We start from the raw sequence: 21039 nt of genomic DNA, 5'->3' as shown, positions 1-21039 counted from the left end.
CCCCCAGTCCATTTTTTGTGTAAATCTCCTGCATTTAACCCATTTCTCTTCATGGTGAAAAAAAAAAAATACCTGGCTCATAGGTTCTTCATGAATACGATGGTATCATGTTAATACCATGAGTACTAGTAAAAGTCATTTATGCAGGAAACAAAAGACAAGATCAAATGATTTTATGTCAGGATTTCTTAACTAATTTTAATCTGAATAAAAAATAAGCAGCTTGCGGATTGTTTAAATCCTCTCTGAAAACAAATCCAAACCTGTAAGATGTATCAGAAAGCTTTTGGGTGAGGGTGTTCATTAGCAAAGGAACATTACCAAAGAAGGGCTGTGCCAATTAAAAAGCTAAATCCCATTTTAAATCAAATTAAAGCCCAAAATTGTATATTTGTTTTATTATTTTTAATGTATATTGGGTATGTGTACATGTGTATGTATGTCTGAGAATAGCACATCTTGCTTTTTTTTAAGATTTTATTTATTTATTTGATAGAGCACAAGCACGGGGAGTTGCAGAGGGGAGGGATAAGCAGGCTCCCCACCTAGCAGGGGATCCCAGGACGCAGGGATTATGACCTGAGCCAAAGGCAGACACTTGACACACTGAGCCACCCAGGTGTCTCCCCACTTTTTTTTATATGCTGCCTTCTTATGTTTTAGTTACCTAAATTACCCAGCAATTGATAAAAACAAAACTTGAAAATCTCTTTATTTCCAAATATTTTAATATTTACTTTTGTAATAATAAAACATGCAAATAATTTTTTGTTTTTTGTTAAAAAAATTATTTTTTTTTAGGAGGTATATTTTTCCTTAGGAGCTTAGTTGCCAGTTGAATGGAAGAGTATCTACAAAAAATAAAAATAAGGAGGATAATTAATTAAGCTGAAGGAGCCATACTGATAAAATAATCTGAGTATTTCAGGCTCTATAGATATAAATATTTTCAACAAAGATGAAAAATTAATTTAATGTCTCCAAATGTTTATATATGTATGCATATGTGTTCTTATCTATTTATGTAATATCTCAGTTCAATCAATAAATTACGGTCTGGCAAAAAATCTGGGAAACTCCTTTGCATTTCAACAGTGGCTCCTAATCTCAACAAAAATACTCCAGAAAATTTTAAACTCCCTCCCTACTATCTCCCCGGATTGCTAGTTTACACTTGAGAAAACACTTATCTTTCCAGTGTCTGTCTCAGCTACAAAACTGGGCTAAAATATTTCTTTTTCTGTCGCTAGTTTATATCAAATGCTCAAAGTAAAAATCATCTATCAGGCACAAAATAATGTTGTCAATTGTCACATCTCTTTGAAGAAGAATTAACATGAACTACAACTTGCACAGTGCCAAATTAAAGATGGAAGTTAAAAGAAAGCAATAATCAATAGCTGTGAAATCCTAAAAAGCTATCGAATCCAATCAGACAAGGGAAGAGTTAAAATATGAGAACTCCCGAAAGCTTAGATGACTTTGGAAACACAGATCAAAAACAAAGAGACGGAAAGTATAATTAACTCCATTACTGCTCAGTCAAATGAAAACAGCCATGACATCCTTTCTTATTTATGACACCAGCAAATAGCTCAATTCCACTCCTGGATATTGCTGTAGGACAGCTCTGGTTCCAAAGCAGGTGAAACAGAAACAAGCTGCTAAAATTTATGTCACTAGATCACATTAGAGATGTAAGATTTATGCAGAAGTCCCATAAAAAATAAGTAGCTTTTATATCTTATAACAATTCTTGTTCTGTAGCAAACAGAAGTCTAGATGTAGAAATATCCTTAGAGACCTAGACTTTTCTAAAGTACATTTAGAATAAAGTGTATTTACTTAAATGTATATTTTATCTCAGTTACTGGAATTTGCCAATAACCATCAAAAACACTTAAGCAACCAAGTCATTTATTACCATTTATAAAATATTTTTATTTATGTGTTGTCCTTAAGAATGGGAAAATTCTTCAATGTGGTACCTATTCACCATTGTATAGGAGGTATAATAGAAATACCAAAGGAATTATTCAGGTCCCATTCAGCTTTTCTTCTTGGATGTTTTCCAATTATTCTCCACCTCTGTTCTCATCTTTCTGGTCAAATCTTGCCTTCTTAGCCACCTTGGTATTCCCACTTCCTAGAACAGTACTTAGCATGTAGTAGTTACTCAGTTAATGTATTTATCTGTAAAGAATTCCATTGTGCATATATATTCTATCGCTCAGCTCAGATGGTAGAGACTCCCTTATATTTCTTTCTATCTATTTACAATAGATACTCAATAAATAGTAGTTGTATGCCTGATTTTCTGAGTCAAGGAAATAGTTTTGCAATGATATAAAATGTCTTCTTCGCTGCTCGTTCAAGTATGAATTGGTACGACTGTTTGAATGGCAATCTGTTTTTCACACTTATGGTCAAGAATGTTCACAGAAGCATAGTTTCTAAGAACAAAAAGAGAAGGAATGGATAAACAGTGGTATTCATATAAGGCAATGCTGCAGAATAGTGGAGAAGTATCAAATATCCCTACACATTGGTTATCATGAATGACTGTCTCAAATAAGGTGCTGAGAAAACAACACCAAGTTGCACATCATTTATATAAACTTTTGAAGCATGAAAGCAATACTATATTATATACTACATACATAGTGTATAATACTATGTACTTAGTGTTATGACTATTTTAGTCATAAAATACTCAGTGTTATGACTATTTTACATGCATGGAAGTGAAAAGCACTACATTCAACAGAGGCGTTGCCTTGGCACATGGAAGGATATTGCTGTCATGGAGAACATACAGGAACCCAGGACACTGGGGAGTCCAAACGTATTTGTACTGTTTTACTTTCAAGCTGGGTGTTGAGAAAATGACATTTTTATTACTACTATTCTCTTCACCTTTCTGTAACTCTAAGAGTTTTCATTTTTATTTTTTTAAAGATTTTATTTATTCACTTGAGAGAAAGAGAAAGCATGAATGGGGGGAGCGAGGGGCAGAGGGAGAAGTAGACTCTGCCGAGCAGGGAGCCTGATGCGGGACTCGATCCCAGGACCCTGAGAACACAACCTGAGCTGATGGCAGATACTTAACTGACTGAGCTACCACGCAGCCCTCTGTTAGAATTTTTAAAGGAATAAGAAAATAATATTAACATTAAAAAGGAATAATAAAATAGCTAATCTTTCACGGGATAAATATCCTAATTAGATTCTTCTTACCATCTCAAAATTGTTAAGGATAATTCTACCTTGAATAGAATGGCGGGCTGGCGTGAAGGGCAACCTTTCGCTCAAGCATGGCCAAGAGCTTCCAGCCCCAAATATGGAACCCAGGAGAAGAGTGAGGAAACCTCAGAAAGCAAAAGAAACTATTCTTTTTTAGCCAGGTAATAATAATATGAATAGAGACTGAGATGGTCAAGAAGTCAAGAGATGCCTCCTCATCCAGCGATCTCAATCATGGTCACATTGTCTCCAAAAATTGGGTGAACAAACGCATAACATCATCCACATAACATAGTTTTGGAAAACAACGAGGGACACTATTTAAAAATACACTGGGACAAAAAATGGAAGCCAGAACTGTCCTTGGCAAACCAGGCTGAAGAGGCACGCCATGACCACAACCCCAGTCGCAGTAACAGATGTGCCCACATTCCATGGAGTGAACGAAGCCTATGGAGGCCACTGTGGAAAAAGGATAAGTGTTGCTAGATGAGGCTTCTAGCAACCCAGACTCTTGATTTAGAGGGCTATTTTAGATGAGCTGGAAAATAAATGAACGAAATTCAGGTGGACCTCGAGAGAAGGGAAGAGAAATTGCTCTCCGTCGTGGGGGCCTGGCTGGAGATCTTGTCTGAAATTGACATTTGGGAATGGCACCTGAAGGCATTTAATTAAGAGTTAGAATGACAGTTTTAAAAGACGTGAATGGTTATCTCTGGGGAGTGGAATAGCAGAAACGCAGGAGGAAGAGTTATGTCAGTATCCTCTGCCATGGTTTGAGACTTTCCTACCATACATGAGGATTATTTTTATACTTAAAATAATAAAAATTTAGAAAAATGCTACTACCCAGTACTGACAAGTGAATGGGGTAAATAATAGAAATACCTAATATTTACTGAGCATTTATTTATTTATTTATTTATTTATTAAGATTTTACTTATTTGACAGACAGAGATCACATGTAGGCAGAGAGGCAGAGAGAGACGGAGAAACAGGTTCCCTGCTGAGCAGAGAGGCTGATGCTGGGCTCTATCCCAGGACCCTGAGATCATGACCTGAGCTGAAGGCAGAGGCTTTAACCCACTGAGCCACCCAGGCACCCTTTACTGAGCATTTAATAAATGCCATGTGGTTCCATTCTTAATACAGGTTATGTCTGTCAATGTTCACACCACGCCCATAGATTATCATGCCCATATTCTAGATGAGGTACCAGACACTGGGAGGTAATGTAGCTTGTCCAAATTCACACAGCTCGTGAATGCTGGACCTGAGATTTGCACCCAGGTATCCAAACTCTGAAGCCCACCCTCTGAAATTATGTTTCTGTTCTGCTTCGCACTTGACCTTGATGCTGCAGGGAGTAGATAGGGGTACAAATTTTCATATGGTATTTTGAAACATGTATCAAAACATTTACTGTACTCCTTGACTTAGAAATTACATTCCTATATATTTATTCTAAGAAAGAATGGTAAACATGCCCCGTGGAGTATACCAAAGGAAGTCCAGCTCAGCAATGCATACGAAAGAAAAAAAAGTCAAATCCATCAACAGGAGACTGAGTTTAAAAATTATGACCTAATCATATAATACAATATTCTCAATCTGTATTTGTTTACTTGGAAGATTTACATTAACCGTGTTATATGGAAAAGGCAAGTTACAAAACAATGTGCATCTCTGTTTTTGTAAAAAATAAAAATATCTAAACATAAATATGTAAAACAGCTTGGAAGGCTCCCATTTGCAATGCTGCTTTTTGGGAGAGAGAGTCTGAAAGCCTGACCGAAAGAGTGCCTCTCCTGTTGATTTTCCGTCGTGATTCTCTGTTCTCAGCCTTTATAAAAGTGTCATATATACTCAGGTGTTTGCGTTCTTGTTTATTATTTGTGTCTTTTACCAATCCTATGCTAACCAATGCAGGAACATTGTCTGTATTGCTCACCACTATCTACCCAGACCTGTGTGGTGGTACATGCTCCAAAAGTCATGCCCAACAAACTCATTTCCAGGTGATGTTCATGTTCTACTCTCTACCTTCATCCATTGCTTCGGCTCTTACAAGAAGAATGGTGAGTACTGCTTTTATAATGAGTAGGGTGGTAGATAGTAAAGCTAGTGTTAGTGTGGTTAACCAATCAATCATTAGTCAATTAGCAATGCAGAGGAAGCCCTGAAGAAGTGAAAACCTCCACGAGATTTGCAGCCATAAGGCTTTCCTGCAGCCTATCTTCCTGCTCTGGCGTTTTCTAAGCAGGAACATTATTTCCCTACCCACCCAACATTCCCCCACATGCTCTTTCCTGTAAACGTTTTCCCTTTTTAAAGTTTTAAAGCATAGGTCTGTTATTCTCATTGAAAAAGGTTTGTCAACATTCAACTATGGGCAAAAAGCAGCTACTCCCCCCAACCCCAAGTAAGAGAATTTTCCAATCCTCGTGGCCCTAAGTGGACCAGGGAGAACCAAGGGGCAAAGGTTATTGAGACAGGGCCACTGAGGATTTGTTTTGGGGTGTTTGTTGTTGTTGTTGGTAGTGTGTTTTGCTTTGAGAGCGCCACCAGGAGGTGGGAACCCAGGCTGAAAAGGCTGCTTTCCTTTTCATCTCAAGAGAACAGGCTGACCTCGCCCCAGCCTCCCACTGTCAAAGGAATAGTCATTCCATAAATATTTGTTGCAAAAAAAAAAAAGAATGAAATAGTGATCGTGTAAGACATTCTTTTCATTGGTCTTGCTGTGGCAGTAAAAGCCATAAAAACCATAACTGAAAAATGTAAGATTTGATAAATATTGAGTTTGGGGAAGAAAAAAATGTATTTATAAATTAATTTGTTTTCAATATAAGACCTTGTATGTCAGGTTCCAACACAGTGAATTTTTACAGTGAAGCTATAAACTCTAAAACGGGGATTATGAGTGTGGACAATATAATTTATAATACTTGCATAGCTTTCAATTATTCAGGTGCTCAAAGCCCAACAAATTGAATAATGAACAGGGGTAATGAATTGAACCCTGAGAAGGTGATAACAGAAAACACGGGGTAGTCACCACGAGGAATTCACATACAGAAGTAACCCGGAAAGAAAGAAACTTGTTTGAAGGACACATTTTCTCTTTCAAGCCAAAACATTTACGGAACGGTAATGCAAGCAGGAATTGCTTTTAAGAAATACCTGCAAAAGGCATAAAGCGGCTCAAATAGTATATTTCAGATGACCAAACAGAGAATTAGAATCGTAAATTGGCCTGTTACATTCTCTGAGAGCGCTGGTCCTCTATTCCATTATTTTTAACAATACCCCGGGCGGGGGTGGGGGCGGGGCGGGGCAGGGAGATGGGGTCCTATAAATTATTCAGCACCGTGGCTTTAGATTTAGGTTTGGAAGTGCGTTGATATTCCACAGATCCTAAAGCACAGAGCTCCTAACCGTATTTCATCCAACACTGCAGGTCAGGGATTTAAATAATGAAATGGCTTCTGCACTCGCTGTTCAGACCCCTGGCTGGGAGGATGTCTGTTCCCCTCTGTCAGTGAAGGTTCAGAAGGAAGGGTGCAGCCCAAGTCTCCAAGCAGCTCCGCTGCTTTCAGTCATACTGCAGGACCACAAAACGTGCCCTCAACAAAAATCCTGGGAAGATTCAAATTCAATACAATTAGCTAAAGTCAGTAAGAGCTGAAGATTCCCCTGACCCCCAACCCCGGCGCCATCCCACACACCACTTAGCCTGCACCCACATCAGCTTCCTACATAAACTGTACTTGTCAAGGCCAGTTAAAAGAAAACTGTCTTCCAGAATATTGCAAGAAGACAATACTATAGAGTAGTAATTAGCGTATTGCCGCCGAGGACAGACTAACGGGTTTCAAATCTCAGCTATACTAGTTTTCTAGGCAAACTACTTAAACTTCAGTTCTTCAGTTTCTTTATCTGAATAAGGGAAACAATAACAATACCTACCCCCACGAGATTATTGGGAGTGTTAAATGAGATGATACAGGCAAGACATTTAGGATGGTTCCTGGTCCATAGGAGGCATTCAAACAGTTTGAGTTACTATCACTGGACCAAAGCTGGATTGGCCAAGGTTGTTTAAAAGTATTTGAGATGGACACCTGGGTTGCTCAGTCGCTCAAGTGTCTGCCTTCGGCTCAGGTCGTGATCCCGGAGTCCTGGGATCCAGTCCCGCATAGGGCTCCCTGCTCAGTGAGAAGCCTGCTTGTGCTCTCGTGCTCTGTCTCAATCTCTCTCTCTCTAACAAATAAATAAATAAAATCTTAAAAAAGAAGAAGTATTTGAGATGCTGGTGGTGTCTGGCAACTGTAAATACGAGTTGTAGCATTCACAAGATCTTCTTAAGTGCCTACTGTTGGCTTGGGGCTATCGGCGCGTGCCCTTACAATGTTGTAGCAGCAAACACAGAACGGTTCTCACCGGCACCGAGCTTATTTCCCTTTGACAATCATACCTAGGGGCAGACAAAGGGACTCATGGGCTTGATAAGAATCGTCAGACATGCGTTACATCTGTTATACTGCGATGCCCGTCTTGAGTTTGATGCTTCTGATCCTAAAATATGGTTCTGCCCAGTGGACTTCATGATAATTCACCCAGATATGTCCTGGGAAGACAAGGTCGACAGTGCACAGCCGTTATTCCAGTGGGAAAATCGTGTAGAAAATTCTCAGTGGTGTTTGATCACTCTGACAATAATTCAAAATGATAGAGATGCATCAAGACTTTTCTCAGACCCACAAGGAAATCTGCTAGAACAGCTGGACTGTTTTGCATTTTGGGTTTCGGTCACTCATTAATCAAGTGAGCATAGAAGGTGAAAATTCGTACAGACCTTAAAGTTTCACCTGATCGGACCGCTTCTCTTAGAGACAAGGGAACCAGGAACAAGAGAAGATGCTATGCTTCACAGAGCTGAGAGTCAAATGGATTTTGTTTGCGGGTCATAAGCATATTCTCGATGACGTAAATGGGCACTAAAATCTCTAGTAAACTTGAGTGGTATATGTGGAGAAGACAGATCATAAGGCATAAATTCTCACTTAGCATTTTTACTTCACAGTACCTAATAAATTGATGGCCCTCTGTATATTAATACAAATCCACGACTGCCAATTTCTTTAAGATAAAGCTTAAGAGACCTGCTGAATAGAATTCTCTTTACAACCGCATTTATGTACGTACATCGGGCATCTCGTTTCTCCTGTTGATGCTGACGTTTCTTCAATCTGCAACTAAGTTTAAGATATTTACGTGTGGGAACCTTTTTTTAAACCACCTATAACATGCGGACCACATTTCTTGCAGGTTCCCGCTCTACACGGCCAAATGAATGAGTCCTAAAGGGAAGCATTTCAAACTATTATAACTGATGGGCTACGAACTCTGAACTCTTAGAAACCTTGAAAAAAAAAACGTTTTGTTCAAGGGTGACCTGGAATAACAAAAGGACAATAATTCACAAATGACCTTGGATAAGTCAATTAACCTCTCTGGACCTGGGTTTTTTCACCTGCAAAGTGAAGGGGTTGGCCGGGATGACGCCTGAGGCACCTTCCGCGGTGCCACGCGACGACCGTGCGCTACTTCGTTACCGTGGTTTCTCAGCCCAGTGTTAGGTTATACCCGTCACCCCTTCTAATAGCTATTCAATCTTACTTCTAAAAGCCAGGTCCCGCTGGTGGCGGAGGGGGTGCTCCTTGTTCTCAGCGCCTGGTGGAGAATTCAGTGGCGGGGAACAGATGAGGATGGATGCCCCTGTTAAGGCCACAGCTGGGAAGCAATTTCAACCCTGTGCAGAGGGGCACTTCCGCTCCGGGGCTGGGAGGCTTTGAGACTGGAAGGGAATGACCACTGGTAGGACAATCCCAGCGCAAGAGCTCTGTGTTTAGGGATGTTTTTGCTGGGATGTCACTCTCCTCTAATGAGTATATAATCTGGGGAAAAAAATTATATCTCCTGATCTGCCAGCATTGGGAGGCTTTCTTCTGGTTTAGCAAAGTACAGAAATGGACCCTATCAAATCACGGAAAGTAGAAAATCTCCCCGTTGCACTCTATCCCTAGCTTCTCACTCAAACTAGGATTCATGGGCAGCATCTGGAGTCTTTGTCCTGCCTCCTGGAGCCCTCAGAAGGTAGAGAGATTTATAAAGAACTAAAACCCCTCCCCACATCGTAACACTGGCAAGAAGAGAATGCCTGTACAGAAGGGAAGTAAAAAGAAGGAAAGAAAATTGGTTTGGTTAAGAGTACTATGAGTATTCCACTCAAATAAATCTTATTAGGTAAGAATGCAGCAAAAAAAACCCCAAACAGCTGGAGATAAGAAAAATCCGACTACTCTATGGCAATATTAAAGGAGTAAAATGCTACACATTTCTCAGTTAAAGATAAGTTGGAAGGTTTTAATGCAACAGGTTTCATTGACGAAGTGGGGTTGCAAAGAGCTCTTGCCTCCTTGGACAAAGCTGTGACTCATCCAAAACTCTAGAGAAAGAAGAATACACATAGAAAATTCCCTGAAATGACCATGCCCTCCTCACCACCACAAACTCCTCTGATATGTTGTTTCCTAAGTCGCCCAGAGGTTCCCCATTAATGCCTTATTAATGTTGAGAAATGAGCTGTAAGAATAAGCAAGTCCTTAGAAAAGTCAGCCCATTTGAGAGAGAAGGAGAGAACACGATCTCTCGGTGACGGCAGTTTCAAAACCATACACTTCCAAACTGTGCCATTCGTTCCCTCAATAAAAGCTTGAGGAGACGGGGTGCCTGGAGGGCTCAGGCGGTTAAGCATCTGACTTCTGATTTCGGCTCACATGATCTCAGGGTTGTGAGATGGAGCCCCCAAGTCAGGCTCCCTGCTCAGCGTGGACTCTTCTTATCTCTTTCCCTCCCCCACTTGATCTCTTTCTCTCAAAGAAATAAATAAGTAAAATCTTAAAAAAACAAAACAAAACAAAACTTCGACGAGACAACAATAATAATGAATGTAAAATTCCCACCTTTAATTAGATTTCCAAGTCTATGTCTGACTGAGAGAGCGGAAGCCTGGGATACTGGCTTTTCTTATAAGTAGACTGCAGGCAAGGACATGAACTTCTCCCCATCTCAGTATCCTCCTCCGTAGAATAAAAACGGTAACATATCTGTAATGGACTGATGTGGGATTGAAGCTAGATACTATACACAGATACCTGGAACAGTGTTTGGAACATAGTGGAATCTCAGTAAACGATGGTGAGAATTATTATTATCCTTACCATTATTTCCCTGGCATACTCTATATTCTGTTAGCTACCTCCCAATTGTGTACAGAGAGATCTACTTTGATGCAGATTTCAAGCATATGGGGAATTATATTGCCTTAAGAGTAAATCCTCTTCTTATCAGTTTCAACACTACAAAATCATAGGAGCAGGAACTGCCTTACTTAGCCTGAACTATGGCCCATCCTTTCAAGTAGTCCATCACCAACAAAGACACTATTAATAACAAATTGTTAGTAATGATGGTGATTGTTACCATTTATTGAGCTCTTGGTATATAGAAGGCTTGCTAAGGACTACTTATGGGTTGTTTTGTTTAATCCTTACCAAAACCCCTATGAAGCTGGTTATTTTTATCCACATTTTCCAGATGAAGGGTAGGGAGGCAGTGCAAAGTTGCTCGAGAAAAATGTATTACCTTGCCCAAGGTTTACAACAAACACTCCCTCTTATGAGAAAGTCTTATGCTTAAAAAGGTACTGACGGCCTAGTTCTCACCTGAAAAATCACAGCACTTGAGGAATTTAGAGAAGGATGGAATTTTGGAGTATCAGCATAAGATTTGAGAAAGTAGGGACCTGACATGTTCTATCCACTTAAAGAGTAAAATCCCTGGTTTTGGAGCCCGAGCTGTACATGCTTCAAAGTTCCTCAAAATCATTTTGATGATTTTTGGATGCCATTGCTTATCCTAAATCCTATTTATAGTTCTAACATATTTTTTTTATTCTTTCTTGAACAATTTGTATTTCATTCCAGGGCTTCCTCACAGAATTCGGAACCCCCCCAAATTAATTATTAGACAACTAAAGTTATAAATCATTTTAAAAATTTGTTTGGCAATTACTTAGACTTAGTTTCAAATGGTAGCTTCTCTTCGCAGTATTTCTGGCTTTATCAAGATGCTCAGATTTATTTACCCACATTATTGTCTTCATGTTCTTTTTCAGAGGTGAAATTTTAGCAATTTTATTTCAGATTATTTTCTCCCATCTCACGTCCTCAACAATTTTAGTTACTTTTCTCTGACACTTCCTTAGTTTAGTAGATTGTATACTAGTGACCCCCAATGAATCACACCTCCCAATCTCCTGACCTATGTTAGTTCCTTCCTGTGTTGCCTCTGGACTTGGCCATGACTTGTTTTCTTCAATAGGACATCAGCAAACATGAAGACAGAGCAGTGTAGCAGAGAAAGCTTGGGGTTTAGGGTCAGCAAGACACAGGTTCCTTCATAGATCTGCAACATGTTAGCTGTCACAGTGGAAACGTCATTCGATCCCTCTGGTCCTCATTTGGAGAAGTAGGTTGCAGTGGTAGAATGAGACCTAAGTTTGAGTTCTTGTTCTGTTATTGTGAACTTACACACGTCCCTTAATTTCTTTGAATTCAGCTTCTTTATCAGTAAAATGGACATAATAATACTTACCCTATAAGGGTTAGTTTTATACAATTAGCACCTCACAAGCACTAGACACTCAAAAAATTGCAATACTTGTTCAATGTTTCATTTATAATTTTGTTCTATTTTTTGAAGGGAACAAAATGTTCACAAATAAATATAATCAACTAAAATTGTCAACGTTTCACTATAGTATTCATTGTATTGGTGTAGTAGAGTTTGATTCAACATGTAGTTCACAAACCACAGACATGTTATATTCACTACATAAAAATGTGAACAGTTTTAAAAACACACAAATAAAGATTTCTCATTTCCTGATACCTTAAATTAATAATCATTAATACTTTGGTGCCTAGACATTCAGATGGTTTTCTGAAAACCTGAAAGTGTGCTGTTTTGTAATTTGCCCTTTCTCACTTATGAACACAGGGTGAGCAACCTTACATTTCTATTAATGAAGCCAAGACTGCTTCATTAGTGGCTGTAGCATCCATTGTGTGGCTGTATGATCACTTATTTAACCAATCCCGATGTTCATATTAAAAAGTAGCTGCATTTTGTTCATTTGCCAAATACAAATCAAGTCAATCATCAGACTTCAACAGAAAAAGATTTCATATTGACTTTAATAAATATTTTTAGTTTACAGATGTCATACTGGAGACTCAAATTATGGACCCAGTCATTAAATATACATTGGGCTTGTATCTTACCAATAGCCAAGATCCTGGCTGGGAGTGTTTGTTGACTAGAGGAGTAAATCAATGCATTTGCACTAATGGCCCTCCTATTGCTCTGGAAAACAAATAACCCAACTTTATCCCAGAGGGAGGCACTGCGGGGACTGTGAAGAAACTAAGTCTATTTTTTTCTCTTCCAATGGACCTGTAGAAAAATGTATTTTCCAAAGTCAGTTTATAGCTTAGAGGTATGTAGAGTTGAGTGGAAAGGGAGAGATGCTCGTATACTCAAGCAACTTGATCCAAGCCAAGAGGAAGTTGGAGGAAATGCTGCTTGGCCTTCTGGACAACCCCTGCCTCAAGAAAAAAGCAAGCGACGTATAGCCAACCTGATAAGCAGCATCTGTTTTTACAATAAACCTCTTCTTCAAGCCTGACTAAGTCTCGAGGGCTCCCCAACAATTCTTTAGAGAGAAAACCAAAAAGAAGGGACAGTATAACACAATAAAGAGTTCTCAGAAGTGTATAGAAATGAGATTAAAGCCACAGCACCAAAAACACACCAGACATTCACTGACTCACTGTAGGTCAGGCACAATACTTACTGCTTCACACACTTCTATTTCATTTGGTTCTCGCAACAACCCAGGAAGTAAGGACTAATATTAGCAGAAGAAACTGAAGATCAAAAGGGTTAAGTGGCTTGCCTTAGGTCTTATAGGGGAAAGAGAGAGCTGGAAGTGTGGTGTCTGAATCGATGTGTGTACTCCCTACTGTTCTGACTCTCCAAAGCATGGACCATTCTTCTCCAAGATAGGGCTTCCATTTCACCATGCCATGGTCCCTGGATGGGATTACTATGTATTTCAACCTCACCCTTCTCTAGAGACATGGAAAATGTTGTCCAGAATTGCCTATGTACGCCAAACCAACACCACATGTCAATTTGTTCTAGCATATCCCAAAATTGGTTCAAATGTTCATCCAGGGAGATCTTAGGCTCCTGAAGATCAGTATCCTTATTTGAAGGACGCTTTAACAATAATAGTATGATGGCAAATCCTGGCAAAGGTGATAGCAATTCCTGTCCTGCATCATGAGCTTGTATTCGTCCATTCATTCATGTAGAAGCTATTTACTGCAGTATAATGTACTGATCAAGAGTGCAGGCTCCAAACCACACTGCTCGTGTTGCAATATGGGTGTTACCACTCCCTAGTTGGGTGATCTTCACAGAGTTGACTGTGTCTTCACACACTGGGGGACAATGATATGAAGGCCTCAAGTCAATGGCCTAATCTGAATTATTCAATCATTTAGCTATCAGTGGTTGTGTTTTGTTTTGTTTTCCTTGTTTGTTTTTTTTTTTTGTTTTTGCAGAAGTTTTTTTTTTTTTTTTTTTTTTTATTTTACAAGCAAAGTGAGTTTATTTGGGAGTATCAGAGAATTGGAATTCAGAACAAGTAAACTATGGTGAATCCTAGGTAAGTCTGGAGAACAGAGGAGAAGAGCTTCCTTTTATACAGGAAAGGAAGCTGGAGGGACTGTTTTCATTGGGACAATGTTGAACAAGGAAAAACTCTTCCTTCTTCCTGTTGGGATGTGTAAAATCAGCTTCTTCCTGTTTGGGGACTAAGTGGTTGTGTGTGAGAGCTCCCCCTTCAGGGCTTCCTGACTTCATTTTTTATTTTATTTTTTATTTTTTTTTGTTAAAAAATGTAGCAGCTTTATTGAGATATAATTCACAATTGAATTCAACAATTCACCCATTTATGACATACAACTCAATAGTTTTTGGCATGTTACATTATTAATTTTTTAAAATAATGGTAAAATATATAAAATTTGCCATTTTAATCATTTTTTAAAAATTTATTTATTTTTTCAGCGTAACAGTATTCATTGTTTTTGCACAACACCCAGTGTTCCATGCAAAACGTGCCCTCCCTATTACCCACCACCTGTTCCCCCAACCTCCCACCCCTGACCCTTCAAAACCCTCAGGTTGTTTTTCAGAGTCCATAGTCTCTTATGGTTCACCTCCCCTTCCAATTTTTTTTTTTTTTATAAACATATAATGTACTTTTATCCCCAGGGGTACAGGTCTGTGAATCGCCAGGTTTACACACTTCACAGCACTCATGATAGCACATACCTTCCCCAATGTCCATAACCCCTCCCCCTCTCCCATCCCCACCTCCCCCCCCCCAGCAACCCCCAGTTTGTTTTGTGAGATTAAGAGTCATTTATGGTTTGTCTCCCTCCCAATCCCATCTTGTTTCATTTATTCTTCTCCTATCCCCCTAACCCCCCATGTTGCTTCTCCATGTCCTCATATCAGGGAGCTCATATGATAGTTGTCTTTCTCCGATTGACTTATTTCACTAAGCATGATACCTTCTAGTTCCATCCACGTCATTGCAAATGGCAAGATTTCATTTCTTTTGATGGCTTTGCAGAAGTTTTTATGCCTCAATGCTCTACTGCGTTCTGAAGTTACAGACTGTACCTTGCAAATTCCACGTAGCGCTGTTTCCAGACTTCATGTCTCTAGTTCCCTCAAGGTAGCTTTAGTTCTTCACTTGAAATCATTCCTGTCTTCTGTGCTGAGACTACATGAGGACAAATGTGAGGTTCTGAGCATGTGAAATGATGATCATCACGACTAGAAATAGAGAGAATCTAGAATGGAATGCTGTTTGCTTTATCCATTTACGATGTGAGCACTGGTGTCACCAGCCCGTTCAACAATTCAGATTCTGCAGGGAGAGTAATGCTGCCAGGGAGAATTGCTCTGCCATCTGCAGAGCCCAGACGCTCCAGGCAGGTGTGAAATTTCTCCTCTCAGGGATTTCCTCACTTTCCAGACACCGCGTTGAAGGGACCTTTGTAGACCTACAGGAACTCCCTTCCATTAATCATGGTTTCCATAACCATGAACACTTAATTAGCATATGGAGACACTTGTTTTATAGTTCCTGTGTCAGAGGAATAGACATGTAGATGAACTCTGACCAATAGAAATAAAGTGGGAGCCACATATGGTGATTTATAATTTTCTAATAACCATGTAGAAAAAAGTAAGAATAGGTCAAATTCACTTTAATATGTTTTATTTAACTCCATATATCTTCCAATATTATCATTTCATTATGTAACAATATAAAAATTATTAATATCACATTTTACCTTTTCTGATATGTAGTCTCAATTCTGACTAGCTATCTTGCAAGTAGCTTGCCACATGTGGCTAATGGCTACCTTGATGGGCAATACAACTCAGGATCTTCAGAACGGGGTTGCAAATTATTAAGAGTAAAGTTAAAGTGCTTTCTGAAGACAGACCAATTTCATTTGACTCAAAATTGATTAGTTTCTATTAAAAGACCTTAACTCTACACTTACACTAAAGATAAAAGTCCTATGTAAACAGAAATCTACCCTCAGTTGATGGAACCAAACTATAATGACACTTTTTTCACCAAGTCAAAGGTCAAGGATATTTCTATAGATCACAAAACTACTCAAGATTTTTGTACTATAATTAACAAAGGCTCCATAAAAGTTAAAAGTAAGTAACAAGGATTAATGGTAGAATAGTTAATTCAAGTCTGCTTTCTCCTTATATAAAAATAATTTGCCAAGCAAAAACTTTTATTATGAATATCTATTAATTATACAATTCCATTTCTAGAAATTTGTCCTAAGGGAAAAATTTAAGATGTATAAAATTATTTGTCTACAGGGAAGTTTACTTCATCACTGTGTATAAGAAAAAATTGTAAACAACATAAATGTCCAACAGTTTGAGATTGGTTATATAGACTATGATATAAAGGGCATTATTCAAATATTTAAAATTATTTTGTAAGTAATACTGACTACAAAGATATTTTTATATTTTGGTAATAAAATAGTAATAAAATAATTGTAATAAATTGGTAATAAATAGTAATAAATAAATTTGGTAATAAATTAGTAATAAAAATTTGGTAATAAAATAGTTGTAAATCAATTACTATTTTTAAAAAGTATATATATGTATATATGTCCATAAAAAAACCGAAAGAATATTCACTGTGATATTAATGGCTGTGTAGAGCAGAATTGCAACTAGTTTTTCTTTTTTGCATATTTGCATTTTCTAATTTTTCTGCAATAAATACTTATTCTTCAATAAAACAAAAGCAGTAATTTTTAAACACAAAAATGTACACTTATTTATTGATTATCTTTTTAAAAACTTGATTCCTTGGCCTGAGAAACTCAAATGTACAATTTATCAAGAATGAAACTAGCATAGAATTTAGAGGAAATGACTACAAAATATTAGCAACTCAGTCGTTTAAAAAAAGTACTCTCCTTAGATTCAAGGATTTGGGGAATCCACACCCACCAGTCAGAGGAATTTTATAATGATAAATCTAGTGTGGAGAAAAAAAAATCTTCTAATGGGACCTCACTTAATTTCAATCAACTACACCGAAGTAATTAAAGGAAGATCTGAGATTTTCATAATTTGGGCCAGCTATCTTGGATTCTAAAGCAAGAAGAAACAAGATTTTCTCATGTTATTGGGTAACTTACTGCTGACCACAGATCTCAATGACCAAAATTATTGTCATGTACATGTTTCCTTAATGTGCAAAGTTACAGGGGTCTCTTCTAAAATACTCATCTTAATTTAATTGACAGTTTGTGGGTCGGTGAGTTTCCCTATTATTTTCTCTAGCAAACCGAATCCCAAAGAACAGGGTCCACGTTTACCTATGTGTGAAATAAAAACAGTGATCTGCTGATACCGGCAATCCGTCAAATCACCGAAAAGAGAAGTTCTACTTCTATAGACAGAAGAAAAGCACCACTGAAATTCTAAACACTCTTCCAGCATTCATTGCTCTGGATATTATTCACTGAATACTTTAATCTTTCCAACTAAAAGAAGTGGACCCAGGCTCGTTGACAGCTACATCAAAAGTGAAGGAAGGTATTGGCAATTTCTCCTCAAGTTAAGCATGCGAGTACTGTAATGACCCAATGATGCCACTCTTAGAGATTTACTCGAGTCATAAGAGCATGTATTCAAAAAAGCATTATAAAAGAACATTTATAGCTTTAGTAATAATTGTAACCAACCAAAAACAGCACAAATCTCCATCAATAGGTGAATGGATTTTCACACAATGAAATACCTGTCAACAAACTGTCAGTATGCACAAAAACTTGAGTAAATCTCAAAAATAATGGAAAAGGCAAAAGAAGCTCTATGGTTACATTTACGTAATGTTGTAAAACAAGCATATATAAGTTGTGGAGGCAGAATTCAGAACAGTTTGGCAGCAGTGGGAAGTAGATTAGAAAGAAAGCCTGGGAGGGGCACCTGGGTAGCTCGGTGGTTTAAGCCTCTGCCTTCAGCTTGGGTCATGATCTCAGGGTCCTGAATTAGAGCCCCACATCGAGCTCTCTGCTCAGCAGGGAGCTTGCCTCCCCCTCTCTCTCTGCTTGCCTCTCTGCCCACTTGTGATCTCTTTCTTTCTGTCTAATAAATAAGTAAAAATCTTAAAAAAGAAAGAAAGAAAGAAAGGCTGGGGAAGTCTTCTGGATAATTGCTCAATCGAGATGGGGGTTATATGGGGATACGCTTTTGCCAAATCTCATTGAAATGAATACGAAAAACCACTACATAGACAAAAAAATAAAATACATAGACAAAAAATAAAATAAATTCCAAATTAAATAAAAACTTCTAAAAAGAATATAGTTAAAATGCTCGCTTTTATTCAGGCTGTAGTTCTTGTGTGACAGCATTCTGTCTCTTTAACCTATTTTACAGATACTTTAACTGCCCCCCCCCCACCAAGTCATGTTGAGAATGAACAAGGAATGGTCTCTTGATGACCATTTCCACAAAACAGCTAATATTAACTGAAAATCTGGATGGGGATTTGCAGTCCACTCACACTTCACCATCATTTCTACAATAGTATTTTGGTTTTTTTTTTTTTTGCAGGTATTCAATGATGACAAATGATTTTTCAAAGGGTAAACAATTAGTATATAAGATTCAGCACATTAAACAGACTTCATGGTCTCTTTATTAATCTCAAACTGGACAATTTCTGAAAATTTTCAATCAGTGGGTTTCTGGTTACTTTCCAATGACATTTAACAGTTAGACTTAAAAATACAGAAGAAAGCATTATAAGTTTTATCCAAAATGATTATGGCCATCATTTGAATAAAATACAGATTTTGCAAGCTGTAAAGCATATCATTACTACACACTGGCCTAAGTAAGGTTTGGTTCACAAACTACAGAGCTCGAACCAAGTCATTAAATCTATCTAAAAGGGCCTCATTTGAGAAGCAATAAAATTTTTAATCATTTTATTATTAAAAGAGTGTTTAATATGTAGCTAATTAAATGCCAAAGGCAGGTTATCTGAGTTTAACCTTCAAAAAGAAAATGATGTATCAAAGTCTGCCTCTGGCATCATGGGATAGAAATGTCATCCTCATAATCATTGCGTGACAACTAGCTGGTGGCCTTTTCTAGAGCTATAGTTAAATTACCTGATTAAATTAATAGCCATTTAGATGTTTTAGGAACTGCACAGTCCTATACTAAATGAAAATTAGGTCCATTACATTTTCTGAGTGGGCTAGATAGACCCTAAAATAAAACACGTACGCCATTGCCCACATTACTTAGATTAAGCAATTAAAAGCTCTTTCTAAAAAGTGACTAATTCCCTATAATGTACAGGCAACTGGATATACACTAACGACCAGAGGTAAGTTTTTTTCTTCTTATCTCTCCCTATCCTTGGACCAACTCTCTGTTTATCCTAAAATAAAAGATTAAAACGCCAATGTATTACTTAAGTATGTAGCTACATAAAACTATTTGTTATTATATTTCTAGAAGACAATGAATAGTGATTCTAGGAAAGTAAAACAGTAAATTAGAAAGTAAAGTAGAAAATCATCCTAATTGGGAATTCACCAAACCATTAGAAGCTTCCTAGGAAACGCCTTTCAAACTTGTCAGTCTCAACTATTTGGAATGATTACAAAAAAGGACTCATGCGTTCTTCCTTTCATCTGACATCCAGATGATCACATAAATACATCAGAAAAATGCCGACAGTATGTTATACTATTAACTTATTTAGAAAGCAAACTAATGTTTGGTTCATATTTCTCCAGGGGCAAACGAATATTGATTTAGTGTAAGTTTTACGAACAGAAGGTTTGGTCACTGCTAAGTCCCAAGTACCTAGAAGAGTGTCTAATGATAATAAGTATTCAACAAATATTTATTGAATTGAAGACAAACCTGAATTTTTTTTCAGCTTTAATTAATAACACTTATTTAACAGTCACATTGAAATGTCAAAATCCTGTATTTTGACAGCATGCTATAAAATTAAATATTTGAACAGGAATTTTTAGCCCAGTGCCATTTTATATACAATTGTGTAATAAATGAACTTTCATCAGTGTGGCCACTTCCTTTATTGATAACTAAGATTTTGCTTGACTCCATTTCATCTCCTTCCATTTCATACTTAATAAGAATATGAAGTTGTATCTTATTCATGAACATTAAGGGTTTCAAGATAAATCCTCACTCTTAAGAATACTTAGTCTCAAAATCTTCCCTGTGGCCCCAAAACTTAGATCTACTCTAAGTTCTGGTACTATTTACAGATAAATTCCATCTGTGATATATTCATGATGTTTCTAACATTAAACAGAAAGAACCAAGGCAGCATTGATAAGAATGTGTAAACAAACCACTCTGGAAATCCACAATACTTATGACATACCCTGGTTGAATGTGTGTCAATCTTTATTCATTGAATCAACATTTACTGAGAGTTTACGGTATGTCTGCATTGTGCTAGATGCTATAGAAATACAAAGATGAATAAAACAACCACTGTCTTCACTTTAGTATAAATAACCACAAATAACAACATTGATTATGAGAGACTATTCATGAGCAATATTAGAAATGCATACAAAACCCAGTGGCTATAGTGAGGCAGAAATGATTAATTGAACTGTCTTATGGGCCAAGTTGGGGAGGAAGTTATAAAAGAGAAGATTTTCAGAATTGTCATAGGACAAAATAATCAAGAAGGAAGGTTTTACAGGAGGATGTCAAATCTAAAAAACATCATAAAAACGATGAGTAAGAAACTAGAAGAAATGTAATACAGGCCCTTCTTAGAATGTGTCAGAATCTGATTTAATGGATTGACTTTTTTAAAAGTTTGTTTACTGGCATGTCAAAAAATATTCCAATTGTAATGCATTCCAAGCATTTTGTGATTTTTCAAAGTTACCACGGAAAAAATTCCTACAGAGGAACATCATGGGACAACTCCACAACACAGAAGACAGAAGAATGTT

Source organism: Meles meles, chromosome 17 (assembly GCF_922984935.1).
Source record: "Meles meles chromosome 17, mMelMel3.1 paternal haplotype, whole genome shotgun sequence".
NCBI lineage: Eukaryota > Metazoa > Chordata > Mammalia > Carnivora > Mustelidae > Meles > Meles meles.
Note: the sequence above shows the minus strand (reverse complement) of the source record.